The 21985-nt window shown below is 45.1% G+C and overlaps 1 protein-coding gene across 6 annotated transcripts in view; it reads left to right on the forward strand.

Annotated features, from left to right (window-relative positions):
* ZMIZ1 (zinc finger MIZ-type containing 1) overlaps positions 1-21985 on the forward strand; it is a 469106-nt gene that overhangs the window by 179030 nt on the left and 268091 nt on the right. For all 6 annotated transcript variants that reach the window (XM_043990032.1, XM_043990041.1, XM_043990031.1 and 3 more), the window contains exon 4: positions 127-210. The gene's annotated coding sequence lies outside the window, so the exon portion shown is untranslated. The remainder of the gene's footprint in view (positions 1-126; positions 211-21985) is intronic.

Genomic DNA, 21985 nt, shown 5'->3' on the forward strand with positions numbered 1-21985 from the left:
CTGAGCAGCAGGCTTTGGGAGAGACAAGGGTGTTTGGTAGGCTCAAGCCTTTGCTGACTGAAATCACTTGATCTTCCCCAGGGAGTGAAGAAAAGTTATGCTGACTCTTTCCTCTTCTTGCTCTAGGATGATGGAGCTCCTGTGAGTGACCCAGCACCGGAGCTGCTGATTGGCTGCCGTTGGGGTACCTGCGATTCGGGAATCACTGAGGTAGGAGGAGTGAAACCTAGTTTGAAGCTGTGGGGGTTAAAGGGATGTTAATGGGTGCTCCTTTAGTCAGGACACACGCATTCAGAGATGCTGTCTCTGAAAACTTAAAAGGAAATGCCCTTTCCTAAAAGGGAGGGAGGTGGGATATGGGAGGCAGAGACGTCGAGTAAACACCTGTTGCCTCTGGCCTATGTTCCCGACTCTGTGTCTCTCTCAGATATCAGACATAGCTGTATTTGGCCCTGTCTGCTCTCCACAGACACCCAGGTCCTTACGTTCACTGCACAAAGCTCAGTGTCAGGTTTTAGAAGCAGGTGGGTGGCATTTCCCTCCTTCCCTTCTTCCTCTTCAGGTAAGACCTAAGAACTTCTGGGAGTAGGTGAGGGGTGGGGGGAAAAGGAAGAGGAGAGAGACAAGCAGTGAATGCTCCCAGCCAGGAGCACTGGCCCATTTTTTCCCCTCTGCTACACTCGTGATCCCTGTTGAAGGGGGCATGAGACGAGACAAACCAGCTGATCTAAAGGCAAACCCTTGTTTATCATCTTGCCAGTCCTGCTGTGGCAGGCAGGCCTGGCTCTGCCCGGCTGAGACAAAGGATAACCTCTCAACTCAAGGCTCAGGTCGGGGGAGACAGACCCCCTCTGTGCACAGCTCAGAGACGAGCATGCACACACGCTCCTTCTTGGGAGAGAAACAAGAAATCTAGCCTCTTGGGCAAACTAGGAATAGTCCGGAGGACAGACTGTTCTTCCTCATCTCCTTTCCCTTTTTCCGTCCCTGAGCTTTGGCCTGGGTTTTACCTGTAAATCTCACCAGTTGCCAGCACTGTTGACACAGCCACTGGAGCAAGTGAGTGGAGGGTGTCTGCCTGCCCCTCCCTGCTCAGCGTGATTTGCCTCTTTTAATTACTCTGCATGTGTTCAGTCACATCTGCCTGCCTTTCTGCTCCTATCCCCACCTCTCTAGGCCCCTTTCTTTTCAGTAGGTGACTTGGCGGTGAGTCAGAGATGCTTCCCATCTCAGGGGAGGGAGGGATGCTGGCTCCCCTATTTCCAGGAGTTCATAACGGCTGGTTTCAGCGGTGATGGCCGGGCAGTGAGACAAAGCTACAGTTTGATCAGTCCACCAGGAGGCTCAAATAATGTCCGCTGAGACAGTCTCACCCAGCTGAGAGAAATAGGGATATGCCTCGGTCAGTGGGCACCCGGATCCCAGAGGTCTTGGAAGGTGCTCAGGTAGTAGCGAAATAGGAAATAGAAAAGGATGCACTGTGTGGGCAAAGCTCTAAATAATACAATTGGATATTCCTCTCTGGGGTATAGATGGTGGATGAATCAAAGCAGCCTTGACCCCCACCATGGCCAAGAGCCTGTTTTGTAGGGAGTATGAAGACTGAACTTTGGAGTTCAGCATGTAGAGCTGGGGAGGAAGGGGCCTGCGTGTGTTTAGTGTTAGTGCTGAGGCCGGACCCTGAAGGTTCTCCAGCTAGGGGCAGAGTTGGGGGGAGGGGGCGCCTTTCTGTCCCCAGCTAGAGCAAGCAAAGGAAAGTCATGTGCTGGGTTGTTTCCTGCAGACTTTATGAGGATGTCAGAGGCTGAGCTGGCTCATGTCAGCTTGTCTTCTGTCCTCCCAGCCCTCCTTGGTGTTTCCTCCTCCCAGATCCCTTTCTATGAGCTTATCTTCCTCCTGTAGGTACTCGGCATTCTCCCCCTTGGCCCCTACCTCTCCTTGAAGGTAGCAAGGGGATTGGACAGATTTGCTCACACAGAAGCATTGAGGACTTCCTGTGTTGTTCAGTCTTCAGAAGAGAGAGATAAGGGGGGATGAGGGAGCCCATTTTGAAAGAGGAACTTGGAGAAGGCAGTGTCTTTTACCTACTTAGCCCAGGCGTGGGGATAGCCCAATGGAGTGGAATTGAAAATGCAGACAGCTGGCCTGGAAGTGAGAGTCTTGGAGCCTGGAGTGTTTCCGTGTGTGTGTGTGTGGGGGGTGTTGGTGTGTGCATGTGTATGTGTGTGTTGGGGGGGGGTGTTGGTGTGGGTTGCTCTCTAAGTGGAGGGAGAGACTGGGGCTGAGAACAATCTCTAGATTTGCAAAGTCTATATAAAACCCAAAGCTGGCCCTGCCCCCTGGTGCTTAACTTCGACTGTCACTAAAAATCTTGTTTTCTTTCCTGAAATAGAACAGGGTTAGAGCTAGGAGAAGAAATCCAGAGAGAAGAATGGAGGTGGAGCTAGCGCCCCTCTGGCTCAATTCATTTCAATTCAACGAGCATTTATTAAGCCTTACCCGATTCCCTTGGGGATGTAGAGACAAACATAAAAACAGTCCCTGCCCTAAAGAAACTTACATTTTCTTAAGGAAACACAAAGTCATTGGAGGCAGGAGAAAGCTTTGACAGCTGGGGACATCCCAGAAGGGTTCCTCTAGGAGATGCTGATCTGAGCCTTGAGAGGAAGCCGAGGATTCTAGGAGGCTGCGGGGAAGAAGAAATGCTTCCCAGGCAGTGGGGATGGCCCATGTAAAGCAAGAGAAGTGGATATGGAATGCCGAGGCCAGTTTGACAGGAATGTCAAGTGAGTGAAAAGGAATAGTATGTAGTAAGTCTGGAAAGGTAGGCGGGCGGCAGCCAGCCTGCGTGAGCGGTTTTAAATAGCAAGTTGATTAGCTGGTATTTTATCCTAGAAGTACAGGGGCATAGGGACACCATGCTATACCCTTAGCCAAGGCTATCAAAGGGAAAAGACTAGGTGTGGTTTTGCCAAATGGGCATGCCTTTTCAAGATCCCTGGTGGGCCTGGAGGCTGGTGTGCGCTCTCGCTCGCTCTCTCTCTCTCTCTCTCTCTCTCTCTCTCTCTCTCTCTCTCTCTCTCTCTCTCTCTCTGTCAGTCTGGAGTGGGGTCCTTGCTTTGGCCTGAGGATGGGCTCCCCCGGATGGTTCATCTAACCCAGCTCTCTAGGATCTGAAGGCTCCAAGCTGGTGGTAGGGATAGAGAGAGGTGGGGGAATCACTCAGTTTAAATGATCTTTGCAATGCATCTTTGGCATGCATCACCCTAAGCAGTCTGAAGTAATCTGACTTGATAGCTGTCATCTTGCAAAATAGCATCATGCAAACAAAAGATGATCTGTCAAACGAGGTGACGCTGGCAGAGCCCCATTTGAAGTCTTGCTGTCAATTCTTAGCAAGTCAGACTTACTGGGCAGCCCGGCTCCTGGGAGTGACGTGACTTCTTCACTATGACTGCTGCTTGGTCACTGTCCCCCTCTGCTCCGGAGCCCTGCTGGTATCTCCCCCTCCCCTTTGGCCTCTGCCGAAACGGGCTCTTCCTGGGTCATAGAATCAGTGAAAGGGGCCTCAGAGCCCACTGAGTCCAGATACCTCACTTTACAGCTGAGGAATTAATCACCAAGGGCCAGAGGAATGAAATGATTACTTGGGGTCACAGAGGTAGTAAGGGACTGGGCTGGTATTTGAGTTCAGGGACCCCTCTCCCTCTTTTACCATAATTCTACCTAATTCCCAAGTTACCATGCTGTCTCTTATTTCTACAGAGACGAGTTAGCTATTCTCCAGGTTCCTGACAGGCTAGTTAGTACAGGACCGTTCCTTTATACTTGGGTGGGCTGAGGATTCCAAGAAAGCTAAGGGATGAGTTAGAAGTCAATGGAATCTTCCAGAAACTGTTATTCAGAACCTGAGATGGAAGGTGAGTACAGGAAGATTACAGAAAACCCCTGCTAGCACCTGTATTTATGTATGGTGTGAGGGGTGTGGGGGTATTTACATATATACACATTTGTTTTCCCTAGTGGAATTGAAGTTCCTTATGGACAGGGACCATTTACTCTTGTCTCCGTTTGCTTAGTACCTGGCATGTAGTGGGTTTTTTAACAAGTGTTTGTTGATTGATTGGTTAAAGATTCCACAATTAGCCAACCAAAAAGTATTTACTGAATACTTATGATGAGACTGACCCTGTGCAGGGTGCTAGAGGAGCTTACAGTTATGGGCTGGAAGGAACCTTAAAGGAGATTCTAGTCCAACATGTTCATTTTACATATGAGTAAACTGAGGCTCAGAGGGGTTGCCTAACTCCTAGCTCAAGGTCATTCAGCTAAGAAAGTTGGTTGTTGTTGAGTGGTGACCCCATTTGTGACCCCATTTGGGGTTTTCTTAGCAAAGATACTGGAGTGGTTTGCCATTTCCTTCTCCATCCAGCTCATTTTACAGATAAGGAGACTGAGGCACATAGAGTTAAGTGACTTGCCCAACATCACATAGCTAGTTAGTGTCTGAGGTCAGATTTGAACTCAATTCTTCTGGACTTAAGGCTCAGTTCTCTATCCGTTTTGCCACCTAGCTGCCCTAAGAAACTCGAATTCAAGTTACTAATCCTTAGTTCTAGTCGTTTTCCATCACAACTTGTTACCTTACAAACATGTTGGGGTTTTTTTCCTCCCACTGAGAAATTTAGTCTGGTGGCATGATGTTCACACACATAACAGTAAAAGCAATAATGCAAAAGAACCTACAATCATAGGACCAAATATTTAGAGCTGAAAGGCACCTTATCAATAACCTGGCATTTACATATAAGTACAGCAGGAAGGAGTTGAGAGGAGATGGCAATATTGGCTGAAGCTGGCAAGGAAGACCTGGTGGAGTTAGGCCAAGTACCGAGCCTTGAAAGAGTCTCTTATTTCCTTATAGTTTGGGTGCCCCTCCCATCCAGGCCCCACCCCCTCAGAATAAGGACAGGTTCTTTGAGGACAGGTTCTGTTTTATTTGTGTCTGTATCTCCAGTGCCTTGCACATAGTAGGTGCTCATTAAACATTTGTCCAAATGTTGAAGAAGCAGGGTTTGAGTGGGAGAGCATTCCTAGCCAGCGGAGGTTCAAAGACAGGATGCAGGGAGGGACAGTCAGAGGATCCACCTGGCTAAAGGCAGAGCACCTCACTTTCCGATCCAGCAAGACTTTTTGCCCTTTCCCTCCTATTGAGGTCACTGTGGAGAGCTTATCATCTTGGGAGTTGGGGTTGGAGAAGAAAGCTTACAATAATAAGAGAGAGAAGGTCTTAGACCTGGAATAAGCATGAAAAGACAATCAGTGCTATATTTCTAGGTCTGTGAATTTACAGGACTATTCCCTCTCCATGGGACCATTGATAAAATATAAGCTTCTTGAGGGCAGGAATGGTTTCATTTATGAGTTTATGTCCATAATATCCAGTAGATAGCAGGTCTTAAATATGCGTTGATTGGCTGAATGATCAATTGTCTGGTACCAGTTTATAGTAAGAAGGTAAGGTAGACTGTTCTCCCTCTGGCTTTCAAATGACTGCTTCATGAACTCAGAACAATAGGAAGTTTGAGATTCTCTGAAGGAAAGACTCAGTTATTGATTTGTATTGATTCATTTGTTGAACTTAGACATTGATCTAAGTGCTGTCTCTTTCTGGAATTGTATGGGATAGTGGAAAGAGCGCTGGGTTTGAAACTGGAAGACCTTGATTCAAATCTTTCTCTGGCCTGGAGTAAGTCCCATAGGCCTCTGTTTCCTCATTTTTAGGATGGGTGAGTTGGACCAAATGATCTCTAAAGCACTGGCCAGCTCTCAAGTCCTGTGGTCTTTCTTTATCTATGGTCATCCTGGAGGTCTTGCTGGGGTACTGATCAAGGCTAAGTCTGATGAAGGCCTCTCTGGTCTATTTTCCCACTCTTCCCCAGATTATGTCCATTGGACATACTGCCTGTTTTCAGGGTCTTCTTCGATTGAGAAAAGAAAGAGGGGAGCTGAGCTAGTAACTAGCTATGGAACTGTGTGTCTGTGTGCTTGAGATCTCTGGGTGATGGAGGTGGGAGGGGAGCCCTATGTTTGGGCCCTAAGACAGTCACTGACTGCCCCTACAAAAGACACCACTGTCTCTTTAACAATTAATTGTCTTGTAGTGTTTTCACTCCCTCTTTGGGAATGGCACCTGTTAGAGCTAGGAACAAGTGAGATTTTTTTTCCCACCCTCCTTTGGTTTGCTTTGTTTTCAAGATGAACCAAGAACACAGTTTCTCCCACTCCTATAATAATTTTGAAGAGAAATACCATAACATGAGTGTTGAATGTGCTCTGCCATATTTAAAAGGATCTAAATGACTTTTGATGTCTGAGTTTTATCAGCTCGGGTAGGGAAGGCTTCCCTAGAAGAGATGAGATGTGGCTTTTGCAGTATTTTCTTTTGAGGATAGAGGTTGACTTTTCAAAATAGAATTAGTAGTAACTGGGTAATATGTTTTTTCCAGTTATCTAAAGTATCCATTTCATTGCTCAGAAATATTTCCTTACTGTTCTCTTCTGTAAAGTGTTTAGGTCTGGGTTGAAAAGCCTATCTATCCCAGGGACCGGGAGCAAACCAGATTTCTGCCAAGTAACACAGAGTCAGGGAGGGGTGTGTGCAGTGGGACAATCCTCAGTATTTTTATAGCATCTGTCATCAGAGAGATGTTTGATTTATTCAGATAGCTCTTTACTAGGGAGTAAGGGAAGGGAGTATCTATTCACACTTACCAGCTGGAGAAATGGAGGTCAGAAAGGGTAGGAAGAGGTCTGATTCACATCTGGAAACTAAACCCAAGAGTTTGTGCCCGAATGCTGTGACATAGGGGAGTTCCATGTTAGGCAGGATGAGGAAGCTGGAAAAAGCAAGGACTGTTAGGTGCTTTGAGATCAACTTGCTACAGGAACTGAGTACCCTGTGCCACTATTTTAAAATAGTCATTATTGTAATAATGATAACAACTTAACACCTTTGAAATTCATCCTATCAGAATTGCCTAGCCATTACATAGCTGAAAACCATGGAGGAAGCACAAAAGGCCTTTTTAATGGCTTTGGTCCAGGTCAGCAATGATGGATGAAAATATTTTCACTTTAATTACAAGAGTATCTATCAAAACCACTTGACTTAAAGGGAGGGTAGATCAAAGGAGGCAGTAGTCAGAAGCAAAACACTTTTGAGGAAAGACAGGATAAAAAGAGAAAGAAAAGGATAAACAAAAGAAAATAGTGTGAAGAGAAATATACAGGAATCATAACTCTAAATGTAAATGGGGCAAGCTCACCCTTAAAATGGAAGCAAACGGCAGAATGGATTGGAAACCAGAATCCAACAATATGTTGTATACAAGATACACACTTGAAACAGAAAGACACACAGAGTTAAAATAAAGGGCTAGATTTGAATCTATTATGTTTCAGCTGATGTAGAAAAAGGGAGGGGTAGCAATCACAATCTCAGACAAATCAAAAGCAAAAATACACTTAATTAAAAGAGATAATCAAGAAACTATATTTTGTTAAAAGTTACCATAGACAATTAAGAAATATTAAAAATTTTATAGCAAGTTTCTATGATAAAGACCTCATCTCTCAAATATATAGGGAACTGAGTCAAATGTATAAAAAATAAGAGCCATTCTCCAATTGATAAATAGTCAAAGGATGTGAACAGGCAGTTTTCAGAAGAAATCAAAGCTATAGATAGTCATATGAAAAGATGCTCTAAATCACTATTGATTAGTGAAAGGCAAATTAAAACAACTTTGAGGTACCACCTCATACCTATCAGAAATGACAAATACTATAGGGGATGAGGGAAAATAGGTACATTACTAGTGTTGGTGGAGTAGTAAACAGATCTAACCATTCTGGAGAACAATTTGGAACTATGTCCAAAGGAATTTATAACTATACATACCTTTTGATCCAGTAGTACTACTACTAGTCCTGTATGCCAAAGAGATCAAAGAAAAAGAACCTGTATGTACGAAAATATTTATAGCAATTTTTTGTGGTGGCAAAAAATTAGAAATTGAGGGGATGCTTATTAATTGGGGGATGGCAGAACAAGTTATGGCATATGATTGTGATATAGTACTATTGTGCTGTGGTAAATGATGATGGAGTAGTTTTAGAAAAAACCTATGTGACTTGATACAAAGTGAAGTGAGAAGAACCAAGAAATCACTGTATACAGTAACAGCAATATTTTAATGATGATCAACTGTGAAAGACTTGGCTACTCTGATCAATACAATGATGGCGGACAGTTCCAAAGGACTCATGATGAAAAAATACTATCCACCTCCATAGAAAGAACTGATGTACTCTAGGGGCTCATTTTTTGCCTTTTTGGGGGGCAGTATGGCTAATGTGGAAATATGTTTTGCATAATTTTATGTGTATAATTGATATCACATTGTTGCCTTCTGAGTGGCTGAGGGAGGGGTGGGAGGGAATTAGAGAATCTGGAACTCAAAATTTAAAAAGAATGTTAAAAATAATTTTTTTTTTAAAAGAAGAACCGCTTGACTTTCATCTTACAAACAGTTCCACCAACACTGGTGGCATCCTTTCCTGGCCCCAAACTGGGTGAAAGTAGCAGCTGAGAAAGGAGAACATTGAGAAGGGCAGCTCAGGCTGACAGCCAGGGGAGAGGACAGGAAAAAAAACACCACCATTCGGGCACAAAGATTTAAAAACATTAAGTCTGAAAAAAACATGTCTGAAACCGTCTAGGATAGAGACAAGCAACCCTGTAGACCTCAAAAGCCCCTGAGGTGCCCCCGAGGGCATGATCCTAATGATAGCCCCTCATCATTAAGAAAGGATTAAATTCTCTTCAGGTAGAATCTGGTTAAGAGGACAAGGAAGTTTGATATATTTTAGACAGATTTCTATCCCACATGGGATAGAAATTAAAAGTATAGTTGCTTAAAGAGGTGGAATCCTCATCTAGTTGGAAAGTTCAGTGATCACAATAATAATGGTGATGCAATTTACATTTGTATAAGATTTTACAATTTGGGGTAATCTTTTTGGAGCCTCACACCATCCTTAGGAGGTAGGCATGCTAGGCATGATTATTTCCATTTGACAGCTAAGGAAACTGAGGCTCAAATTGATACAAAGACCTGCCTGAGATCATATAGCTAGTAAGTGTGCCCAGCTGGAATCCAGACAGGGGTCCTCTGCCTCGAGGCCCCTTTCTTCCTGAAGGGGTTTAGCCAGGCCAGGGTTTTTACTCTATTTTAGGTGGCAGTGACCCCTTCTTAGTGAGGCATTTCTAGTTCCCTCTCATGACTTCCATCCTGAACTTACCAGCTGAAAACAGCTATCATGAGATCCTAGATCTAGAAATGGAATGGGATCCTCTGGTTGATTTGGTCCAGCTGCTGTTGACAGCTGAGGAAACTGAGGCCCAGAACTCTTAGTCAAATGGGTTCAAGGTTCCTAGTAAGTAGCCAAGCCTAGAACTCGAACCGAGGACCCTCTGATTCCATATCCATCATAGTCTCCATCCCATAATCATTCCAGGATCTTTCCTTTCTTCAGTGAAAATTTGGGCAGACTTTCAGCTATCTGAAAGCTATATTTCAGCTATGAAGATCCCGAGCTCAGGGATAGAGCAGGAGCCAAAGTGGAAAACCAGACTTTTGGAAAAGAGTATATTAAAGAATGTATTTAAAAAATAATGTATTAAAGATGGGACATCCTGGACTTCCTGACACCTAGACAATTTACAGTGAAAAGGGGAAATTTTAAAAATTGTCACTTTTTAGCTCCCACGAGATAGATGGAGGTAGTATGGTAGGGTGTGGGTAGAGGGCTGGCTTGGGAGTCAGGGAGATCTGGGTTCAAATCCTGTGCCTGGCAATACTGGCTATGTTTGCAGCCGCTGAGCACTGTGCTAAACAAAGAAAAGGACAAACAGACCCTGCCCTCAGGAAGTCTTCATTCTAATGCAGGAAAGGACATATAAATAACAGAGTGCATAGGAGATGTTTATGGAGTATATGGGTGGTCATCTGAGGGGAAAGGCTCTAGCAGCTGGGAGGTACTAGGAGGGGTCTTCTGCAGTGGAGGGCTTTGAGTTGAGTCTTGAAGGAAGCCAAATAAACTATGCTATATGACCTTAAGGCAAATATCTAAACCTCCAGTACACCAAACAACTCTCCAAGACTGTGTATGTTGGGGAAGTAGTAGGCACTTAATAAATGTTGGTTAATTGATTAACTGAAGGATTTCAGATCTATATCTTCAACCAGAGTTTCCTCATGGAATTCCCGCATATAGATGAAAATTACACAGCTGGATATCTCCTCCCAGAGAGACAGAGACAGTGAGAGACAGAGAAGAGAAGAAGGAGAAGGAGGAGGAGGAGGAGGAGGAAGAAGGAGAAGAAGAAGAAGAGAGGGAGAGAAGGAGGGAGGGAGACAGAGAGAGAAGGAAAATCTTAGTAAAAATCAGTTCATCAGGGCAGCTAGGTGGCACAGTGGATAAAGTACCAGCCCTGGATTCAGGAGGACCTGAGTTCAAATCTGGTCTCAGACACTTGAAACTTACTAGCTGTGTGACCCTGGGCAAGTCACTTAAACCCAATTGCCTCACCAAAAACAAAAGCAAAATAAAAAACAAAAAAGAATCAGTTCATCTCTGATAGCCTTCTCTGAAACTGAAAATTAAGTGGGTCTCCTGACATTCTTCGATTAGGGTCCTTCTCCCCTCCAAAGGCCCTGCCTTGCCCCCCACCCCCACCCAGTTCCCTCTCAGACTGATTCCTCTGACTCCAAGAGATGCTGCCCTCTTCCCTACATTCCACAGAGCTGGAGCCTGGGCTTTGGCCAGGAGTGGGGGTGAGCAGCAGGCTCCTGAAATACCTCTGGAATCCCTCCTTGGGGCTGGTGAGGAAATAGAAAGCCAGCAGCCCCTGCAAAATCTCCCACGTGGCCTGGGAGGGGAGGGGCTCTGAGCTCTTTGAGCTTTGGAAGCTCAGAGACTGTAACTCTACCATTCCTGTTGCAGTCAGGTCATTAAGAAGCATTTTATAGGATTGAGGTTACTTGGCATCAAGTCAAAGGGTGAATTGTCTAATCTGTGTTTACTTTGCTGTTCCAAATGCAGAGATTAGAGGTTTTTAAACCCCCCTTCCCCCCCCCAAAAAAAGATTATACTTTGGGCAGTAGAATTTTTTCCTCCCCAGGAAATCAGACTAATGTAGCTAGAACCGAGGAGCAGGGGGGACTGGCCTCCTAGAGAGCTTCACCTACTGTCTCTGTTTATCTAAGCATTCCTTCTGAGCTATCATTCGCCCTGGCTGTGTGGGATGCCTCTGGTTTGGGATCCCAACAAGTGAGACTTTGTTTGTGGTATCAGTTACTGAGTCAAGAATACGATGGGCTTCTGGGATGGTAGATGGTGGAGAACTGGATCCCCTAGAAGGGTTGCAATTGGTGTGCCCATCATTGGGGTGGGAATAGGGTATCCTTCTCTAGTATGAATTCCCCTGGAACAGGTGGTTTCTGGTTATTTTCAGGGGGGAATGGGAGAGACACTCCAGCATTTTCAAGTCTCTCGCTCTCTCTCACTCTCTCTCTTTCTCTGTGTCTGTCTGTCTTTCTGCCTGTCTCTGTCTCTGATTCTGTCTCTCTGTCTGTCTGTCTGTCTCTGTTTCTCTGTCTCTTTCTGTATCTGATTCTGTCTTTCTGAGTCTGCTTTTCTGTCTCTCTGTCTCTCTTTTTCTGTGTGATTCTCTCTCTCACTCACTCACTCTTGCTCTCTCTCTCTTTCTTTCTCTGTGTCTGTCCGTCTTTCTGCCTGTCTCTGTTTCCGATTCTGTCTCTCTCTCTGTCTGTCGGTCTCTGTTTCTCTGTCTCTTTCCATATCTGTCTTTCTTTCTCTGCTTTTCTGTCTGTCTCTCTCTCTTTTTCTGTGTGATATTCTCTCTCTCTCTCTCTCTCTCTCTCTCTCTCTCTCTCTCTCTCTCTCTCTCTCTCTCTCTCTCTCTCATTCTCATTCTCATATTCAGAGTTTGCCAGATTCTACAGCTCACAAGGAAACCTGCTGTTAATTGTGAAATGTAACCTCTGAAATTCTCCTTCGTGGTTTCTTCTCTTTTCAGATGTTTTCAAGTTCATACGTTCCCTTTCCATAAATCGCCAGTGGCAGAGAATTAGGCAGCCAGTAATTAATCATCCGAGTGGCTTAGAGTTTATTACTTTTAAAAAACTGGTGAAGAGCAGAAAGCATTGGTTAAAAAGCAGTTCCAAGCAGATGCTGTTAATAGAAACCTCAGTGTCCCAGAAATGTAGGTGAGAGGACTAACAGAGTTTTTCTTACCTTTATACTATCTGGTTGGTGAATGTGACTGTACCTCCAACGCTGTAGGGATTTGATGAATGCCAGGTGAATTCAGTTTAATGGAATTAGGGAACCCTATCCAGCACTGACCAGAAGGCTTGGTGCTTAGTTACAAGCCAGAGTTCCTCTAGCTCTTTCTTGATAAGAGATCTAGAGAGGGCCTTAGTCTAATCCCTTTGGTTTTACCAATGAGAAAACTGAGGCACAAGTGGCTTCGCTCAAGTCTTAGGGTTGGTTAGTAGTTAGAATTCAGACTCAGGTCCTATCACTCCAAGTTCCGGAGGCTTCCAACTTCAGCTCTCTTTCCTCTGGATCTTGATGCCTCTTAGTGCAATACAGGCTTGATTGGGAGTGGGGCCACAACAGTGTGCTTAAACCTTAGAAAAGTCAACCTTCCTTTGAATGGTGCTTCGGCTTGACACTTTGCATTTATGTAGACCTGTTATCCCAGAATGCATCAGAAATTCCTCCTGGGTGCTTACCACTTTCAGGCTGAATTAAATTCTGGATCATGAGAGGCAGTGGAGTTCGGAGAGTTAGAACCAGAAAGACTAGGGTTCCAATAGCTGCCTCAGGCATATGCTGGCTGCATGACCCGAGGGTGACATTTAATTTTCCCATTCTAGACAACCAAGACTGTAAGTCCAGTGCATAACCTGCATTAGTTAAGAGAGATGCCTCATCCATAAATTCCCTGTGTGGATGAAGTCACAGGTCTCATCTCGATTCCCATCCTATTGTATGCCAAGCACAAGACTGGGAATACAGTCAGTTTGGGGCCTACTTGTTTTACTGTCTGCTTATTTATGAGGGTAGTGAACAGCGCTCTGGACTAGGGCTTAGGGGACCCAACGCCAACACTTGTGCCATATTAGGCAAGATCTCACCTCCATTGACCTCAGTTTCTTCATCTGTCAAATGGGTTGGGAGTGGGGTCACATTAGTTGGTGTCTAGAGTGCCAGCCCAGCGGTCAGGAAGAGGAGTTCAATGAAGACTTCTTATCAGATGTGTGACCCCTTTCCTGGAGGGTAAGAGGATGGTATTTGGAGTCATTGACTTCCAAAGTCCCTCCCAGCTTAAAAATCTTTTCCAGTGTGAATGATTCGACATATTTTACATGAGACTTTGTTATACTGGGATCCCCTTGGTCAGTTTAGCTAAATGAACAGGGCCTTATATCGTCTACTCTGACCTATTAGCCTCTTAAAATAGGATGCAGGGCCTCCATACCTTCTTCACAGAAGAGGGGGTCTCTGGGTGTGGAATGCTGCATACACAGTCACTTCAATGGAAGGGTTGGTTGGTTTTGCTGAGCTATTTTTTCTTCTTTAAAAAGGAATTCATAAAGCGCCAGCCCTGAATTCAGGAGGACCTGAGTTCAAATCTGGCCCCAAACATTTGATACTTACTAGCTGTGTAACCCTGGGCAAGTCACTTAACCCTCATTGTCCTGCAAAAAAGAAAAAAGAAAGAAGAAAAAAGGAATTCTTTGTTGTAAAGGAGTCACTTGTATGGAAGAAAAAAGGAGGGATATACAGGGTATCCCAAAAATCAGAGTGCAGCTTAAACTCTTTATCAATAAAAGCTTAAAGCCACTGCAGGCTTGTGGGACACCCCATCTTAATTACTGAAGCTGATCTAAAACCAAAATGTATCCATTAAATGGAAAAAAATAATAGTGGGGTACAAAAGATAATGTCTCTCTGAAAGTGACCATGCTTTCTGACTGGTTGCTCAGCACAGAGAGATAGCATCACAAGTAGCCAGCCCCGTGGCCCACTGCAGAGCTGACATAATGAAGTTGTCTGGATGGATCTGTCCGTCTGGCTCTTTCTCTTTCTGTCTCCCTCCCTCCCCACCCTTCTCCCCAACCTCAGCTTGCTTCCCCCCTCCCCCAACCCTTCCCAATTTTCCTCTCTTGTTTCTCAGCCCTGTGGTTAGCGTGTCACTGTCCTGGCATCTCAGCCATTCCTGAAGTCTTATCTCTCCGTGCCATCTGGGGAAGCCAAGGATCCAGCTTTGGAGGAGGGGAGGCTGGGGGGGGGGGGAGTTGTGAATGGCTGAAGGATTTTCAACTGACTGACTTATGTAATGAAACCTTCATCCTGGGCTGAGGGGCTTGTGCGAAACCACAGGGGATTATGCTGGAATCCAGGATTTTCAGATCTATCCCCAGTCTAACACAGTGACAGTACAGCCCTTATGGATTCCCCACACTGGAGAGGCATCAGGCATGTTGGCTAGCAAGAAGAGAATTAGAGTGGGAGAGAGAAAGTGTGACTTCCAGGTCCTGGGTCACTCGTTGCCTCAGTTTCCCCATCTGCAAAAACTGACATGGATGGAATCGTGATGATTGGATGAGACAGTTGATGGTAAGGGCTTCATAAACCAGAAGGCATCTTACAAATGGGACCTATGATCTTTGCTGTTTTTCAAATAGTTTATTGATGTTTTTCTTTTACATTGCTTTCACTTCCCAGAGGCTATCCCTCCCTACCCACAGAAAAACACATTCCCCCATGTTTGTCATGCCTTACAGCCAAGCCAGAATAAATCAGTGCATTGACCCAACTCTGACAGCCTGTGCCTCAGTCCGCAGCTCTGATCCACCACATCTCTGACGGGAGCCAGATGATTTGGCATCTGATTGGTCCCAGCCCTGATCAGAGTTCTGAAGTCTTTTGATATTTCTGGCCATTGTGAAGGTGGATTTTCTAGGTTTGTTTCATTCATTCTGCATCAGTTCTTAGGAATCTCCCAGGGGTCTCTGAATTCTTCCTGTTTGTCATTATAATGATAGATGATGGAGTTAATTCAGCCATTCCCTAAGTAAAGGGGACCTCCTTTCCTTCCAGGTTCTTGACTACAACTCTAAGTGCTGATAAAAATATTTGTGTATGTGGCCCTGACTTGTGTTGTTAACCTTGTTGTGGTAGATGCCCAGTGGTGGTTTCACTAAGTCAGAGAGCAAGTAAGGTTCAGTGATTTTTTTTCTAGCGTTTACTGTTATTATTCTGTTTGCCTGCTGGTACCAGTGAACAGTGCCTGGCACATAGTACGTATTTAATACATGCTTCAGGGGCAGTGGATAGAGGCTCAAGCCTGAATTCAGGAAAACTCATCTTCCTAAGGTCAGATCTGGCCTCAGATACTTAATAGCTGTATGAACCCGGGCAAGTCATTTAAGCCTGTTTGCCTAAGTCTCATCATCTATAAAATGAGCTGAAGAAGGAAATGACAACCACTCCAGGATCTTGGCCAAGAAAACCCCAAATGGGGTCGCCAAGAGCCAAACGCAACTGAAATGATCGAACAACAAAAATACATGCTTGGGGCAGCTAGATGGCGCAGTGGATAGAGCACCGGCCCTGGAGTCAGGAGTACCTGAGTTCAAATCTGGCCTCAGACACTTAACACTAGCTGTGTGACCCTGGGCAAGTCACTTAACCCCAATTGCCTCACTAAAAAAACAAAAAAAAACAAAAAAAATATGCTTATTCATTTTCCCTTCCTATTCTTGGGAAAATTACTTCACTTCTTTTGGTGTTGGTTCTTTAGATTTTCTGGTCCCTCATGAAAGGGACCATGAAGACCGTGAAATCTGGTCGTCTTATTTTATAGATGAGGATACCGAGGCTGAGAAAAGTTAAGTGACTTGCCCAGGTTCACACAACAGAATTTGAACCCAGACCTTTGGTATGCAGGAGTCCACTTTCCACACCATGTAAACAAACTGCAGAGATCAGACAAGACAATCTCTGAGGCCCTTCTTGCTACCTTTGTAAGCCTGTGAAATCTTTGAGGAAACTTCCCAGAGGTGACCAAGGAGCAGCCACCCATTACAGGCTCATTTGCCGGATTCCAGCTGTCGTGCCCAGAGCTCCCCTGACAGAGGGTTACTAAGGAGGAACAATCGCAGACGCTGAGCTGGGTTAAGGGCAGAAGGCAAGGGGACTCTTGTTGCAGCTGGGCGCTCAGCATCCTTGACCACATCTAATTACCTTTGATCTCTTTGGTAATTGAATCACAGTTACACAGGGTGGCATCATTTGTCTGGGTGTTTTTTGTAACTTACAAGCTTTTTGTCAACCCCAGAAACACACACACACACACACACACACACACACACACACACACACGAGGATCAGGAGAGCTCTGTGTGTGAGAAGAGGGACAGAGGACCCAGTGAAAACGTGGAGAAAGCCTAGATTGGTAGGGGCAGCCTCCTGACTGTGGGCAGAACAGAGCTTTAGAAAAGCATCTCTGCATTGGGAATTCAAGGAGCCCAGTTCAAATCTTGGCTTGACCACTAAGCCACTTTTAGGACTCAAGGACAACTTTTTTTTTTTTTTTTGTGAGGCAATTGGGGTTAAGTGACTTGCCCAGGGTCACACAGCTAGTAAGTGTTAAGTGCCTGAGGTAGGTTTTGAACTCAGGTCCTCTTGAATCCAGGGCCAGTGCTTTATCTGCTATGCCACCTAGCTGCCCAAGGACAACCATTTAATCCTCTTAAGTCTCCCTTTCCTCATCTGTAAAAAACAAGGTCCCCCCGATCTTCCTTTCCACCTCCAAATCTATGACCCCGGACATGCCTCAGCCTCCTCAAGTTTCTGCTCCCTACTGACATACAAATTCAAAAGAGAGGACAAAGCATAGAATCCGCCTTTAATTGTCTACCACTGGTTTCTTCATTTCCAAGAGATTTCCATTCCTAGGAGGTGCTGGTAGTGGGCTAATGAGAGAATGTTATACAAAAAGCAATTAACAGACCAGATGTTGGGCAGAGGGATGAGCTAGTAGTTACTCTTTTAGCTTGGGTAGAAACGGTAAACTTTTATCAAGTAAATCAGGAAAAGTGGATGCAATTTTGCGTGTGTGTGTGTGTGTGTGTGTGTGTGTGTGTGTGTGTGTGTGTGTGTCCCTCCCCTCAGTGCATGGTGTCCCAAAAGTCTTAGTGCAGTCTCAAGCCATTAAAGCTTTGGGGATACTCTGTAAAATGAGTAGATCCTCATATTTGAGAGATTGGTGGAGTGGGGTGGGAAGAGGAGGGCAAGAATGGTCTCTGAAGAGATAGAGTTTAGCTGTGGATCCGAGGAATCATCGAGGAGTATTCATGTCAGAGGAGATGAGAATGGGCTAGGAAAGGAAGGCAGGATTGAAGGGTGGAAGGGAGCCCACATTAACAACTCAGTCATTCAAGAAACTGATCCATTCTTCAAAAAAGTGATGAGCCTTCAGTCGCAGGGGTTCTCAAAAGATGGATGCTGGTTCCAGGGCCCACAAGCATGTCATATTTCTTCTCTAGTTATGACCCAAAATCTTGCAAGTTAAGGTCATTGAAGATAAAAGTAAATGTATGAGAAATTTTCTTGAATATAAATTGTTCGTACCCAGAATGCATAATATTCCAAGTGTAGTATTTGCAAACTTAAAGGATCTTGCCTTTTACATGTATGTAACATGCCAGACCTAGAACCCAAGCAAAACAGCTCCTCACATTGATGGGAAATTAGACATGCTTGAATCTTCCATTGTGTCGCCAACTTAAAGATGGAGTGTACCACACTTCCTCCCTGCAAAGAATCCCATGCCATGAGCAAAAAGAAGCTTGAGAATTACCGCTCTAAGGAAGACCTATGTGCTACCAATCCCTGAAGCGACCCTGTCACAGGAGAGGGCACTGCTGGGATGACAGAAGACTACAACGGTCTGCCAGGGGACGCTGATACTCAATGAACCTTATCCAGCCATTCTTCCCAGCATTCCCCTCCACATCACAGGCTTGCAATTATCACTTCCTATAACAATGGCCAGTGTATCTCTGTCCATACTCTGATGCCCTTTTTTGTCCCCACTTATGCCATGAAATTTCAATGGATCGTTTTTTTACCTAGAATACACAGTATTCTAGGTCACTGCCTCTACCATCTCAACAATTCAAGTCAACAAATATTTATTAAGAGCCTGCTATTTGCAAGGTGCAATGCTAGGTCCTGGGGAAAAGATAAAAGCAAAAACCAGTCCCTAATCTCAAGGAGCTTTGTAAGGAACAATTGCAGGGTACAATTTAGAATCAGATAAGTAGATAGATTTTTCTTTTTTTTTCTGCAGAGAGAAAGCACTACCAGCTAGGGGGAGCAAGAAAAGGTGAGGAAAAATATACATTCCAGACATTCCAGGAGTCAGTTGGTACAAAGGGCATGAAGGTGGCAGATGGAATGCCAAGCTGGGGAATAGGAATTATACTCCCCCACACTATCAGGTAGCCTAGTTGTCTGAAATGTAGAGGACATGAAGGGGAATAATGGGAAATAATCCTGGAAAGGTAGGTTGGAATGTGATTAGGAAAGTCTTTACATGTCAAGCCAAGGACTTGGTGTTTTATCCTAGAAGTAATACAGAATTGCTGACAATCCTTGAATGGGAGAGTAACACATTGGCCCTCTTTTTAAAGAAAGATTATTTTGGCTATTGGAGGATGGATTCGAGAGGGTCGACCAGTGGTGAGGCTGTTGAAGTGATGATGGGAGTCTGAACTAGGGTAGTTAACTGTATGAATGGAGCATGGGGGCAGCTAGGTGGCGCAGTGGATAAAGCACCGGTCCTGGATTCAGGATGACCTGAGTTCAAATCCGGCCTCAGACACTTGACACTAGCTGTGTGACCCTGGGCAAGTCACTTAACCCTCATTGCCCTGCAAAAAAAAAAAAAAAAAGAATGAATGAATGGAGCGTGGAAGGAGTGATGGAACAAGCATTTATTAAGTGCTGACTGTGTACCAAGCATTGTGTGAACCGCTTTACAAATAATTATGTCCTAATATTTGTGTGCATGCAAGCAGTGATATGGACGTCAACTTTGACAACTGTTTGGGCACAGATGGGGTGGAAAGGATGAGAGGGAGGAGTCGTGGATAACTCCCAGAAGGATGGTGGTACCCACAGCAGTAATATTTTTGTTTGAAGGAAAATATAGGAGAGAAATAATTAGCATCTTATACATATCCCCAGTTGTGGCTGCCTTCAGAGCCGAGGGTCATTCTTCATGGCCATAAGGGCATGTCCACCCTCATCTTAGCTAAACAAAGCCCTGTTAACCCAATCTAAGCATCCCCCTGAGCAGGTGCTAGGCAGGGGGAAGTCCTGCTGCCACCGAGATGTCTACAGGAAAGCAGAGCTTCTGAAGCACTAAACGCAGTCCCTCTTACATCTGAGCTCTTGTTTTGAGATGTGAGTACCTTCTCTATGAGGGAAGTCCCACAACCCTTGGGATCTCAACAGAGAGAGATACCTAAGGGGTTTCCATCAGGGTGGGTGTAAGTGTGGGTGTGAGTTTGGCAAGGCTATAGGCATCCCTAGGAAAAGGTGTGCTCCTTGGATTTCTCCATGACATTTTTCTTTTTCTTTTCTTTTTTTTTTACAGATGAATGTTTAGCAAGTGTAGTAGTAGGCATTTGGGTAGTTTATTGCTGTGATTTGGTTGGTTTGTTTTCCACATCAATTTCTAAGCCTTCTTAAAAATGGTTAAGATTAGGGTAGCTAGGGGGCAGCTAGATGGCGCAGTGGTTAAAGCACCGGCCCTGGATCCAGGAGGACCTGAGTTCAAATCCAGCCTCAGACACTTGACACTTACTAGCTGTGTGACTCTGGGCAAGTCACTTAACCCCCATTGCCTTAAAAAAAAAAAAAAGATTAGGGTAGCTAGGTGGCACAGTGGATAGAGCACTGGCCCTGGATTCAAGAGGACCTGAGTTCAAATCCAGCCTCAGACACTTGATACTAGCTGTGTGACCCTGGGCAAGTCACTTAACCCTCATTGCCCCCCCCAAAAAATAGTTATCTGTAGAAATGTAAGCTTTGCATGTACTTTCTTATTTGATCCTTAGAACAGTTCTATGAAGGATGTAGTGTTATCTTCATTTTACATTTGAGGAAACTGAGTCAGAAAGAGGTGAAGTGACTTGCCAAGTATCAGAGGCAAGTTTGAAAGCTAGGTCTTCCTGACTCCAGAGCGATCTTCACAGTGTTCCAATTTCAATAGTCAATCAGCAAGCGTATTTAATTCATTGAGTAGCAGCTTAAGTTTATATTAACTAGACTCTGAGGTGTACAAAGCATTTAACATACATTGTCCTTTGATCTCTTTGATCTGGCAAATTTTATCCTGCACATTTTATAGGTGGGAAAACTGAGGCTCGAGACAGGTTATCCCAATTTCCCAAGCCCACCACACTGTGGCCAAAACCCTCTTCTTCTCCAAATCAAATCTGAAATGCTTTCCAGCCCTTACAGTACTATATAAATACTTACTATTACTAGTACTGTTGTGATTATCCAAGTTCTTTCTGTTACACTGAGCTGTGCCAGGCAGCTGGTGGTGCAGTGGAAAGAGTTCTGGGCCTGAGGTCAGAAAGACCTGAGTTCCAATCTGGTCTTAGACACTCACTAGCTGTGTGATACCAGGCAAGTCACTTAACCTTGTTTGCCTCAGTTGCCTCAACTGTAAAATGGGGGTAAGCGTTGTAAGCATCCAACAAAATTATATTAGTTAAGCCCTTAGCACAGTGCCTGGTGCCTAGTGGTGGTTAATAAATGCTTATTGCCTTTCCCTAGGAGACCCTGACCTTTTAAGGAGAGATGTGATTCCTCAAACCAAAAGCTCTTTCCATCAATTCTCCATTTTCAAACATCGGCTGATTTGAGCCTTAAGCTCCACTGGGCAAAGCATTGAGGCTGAAATGCGACCCCATCCCCCACTCCCACCTGCCCATAAAAGGGAGAGAGGCTGCCGGGGACCAACCTCGGCTCTCCCTGCTGGGCCACTGAGGAAGAATACCAGGCTGAATGGGAGCACATGGCACAGATGGTTGTGCCCCCCACATCCAGACCCTGGGCGCCCTGCAGACCCTGTCTCTGCCCAGGCCTGGAAGCGAACAGCGTTGGGAGAAGCTGGGGCTGGTGGAGGAAGTGAGGCTATCCCTACTGGCTCCTTTGTGAGCCCTCCCAAATGCCCTCCTCCGAGTGCCTTTTTTGTCTTCCATCTTTTTTTTTTAACATCCCCACTTGGTGGGGACTCTGGCTGATGCTTATGGGGAGGCAGGAACAGCAGCTGCTGCCTCTGTCCTGTCATTCTTACGTCTGGTCACAGGGGACAGGGAAGGAGAAAGACAGTGTGTCTCAGCACTGGCCTACCAGCTGCCGCCCTGATGTCTCATGCGTAAATTTGCAAAATGTAGCTCTGGATTTTGCTTTGCAGTCAAAACGAGGGGCCACTGCTGACAGCGGATTAAAACCTTGGGGTGGGGGGGCGGATCATGCCAAGCAGACCCCGCTGGAGCGTGAGCATCTAGCCCTGCACAGAAGGAGAGGCCTTGGGGAAACAGGGGGCAGTGAAGAAAGGGAGCCCAGAGGAGAGCTCGACTCCAGTGACCCTGGGCAGATGTAGCTGGCGGTAATACTCCAGGGAGCACACAGTCACTCCTAAAGAGTCACTGCCCAGTACAGCAGTAGGCTGGCCCTCCGTCTCTAGAAACCTTTACTTCTCATTAGCTTAGAAAGTTGAAAATGATTCTCTTCTTTT

The sequence above is a fragment of the Dromiciops gliroides genome, chromosome 2, assembly GCF_019393635.1.
Source record: "Dromiciops gliroides isolate mDroGli1 chromosome 2, mDroGli1.pri, whole genome shotgun sequence".
Classification (NCBI taxonomy): domain Eukaryota; kingdom Metazoa; phylum Chordata; class Mammalia; order Microbiotheria; family Microbiotheriidae; genus Dromiciops; species Dromiciops gliroides.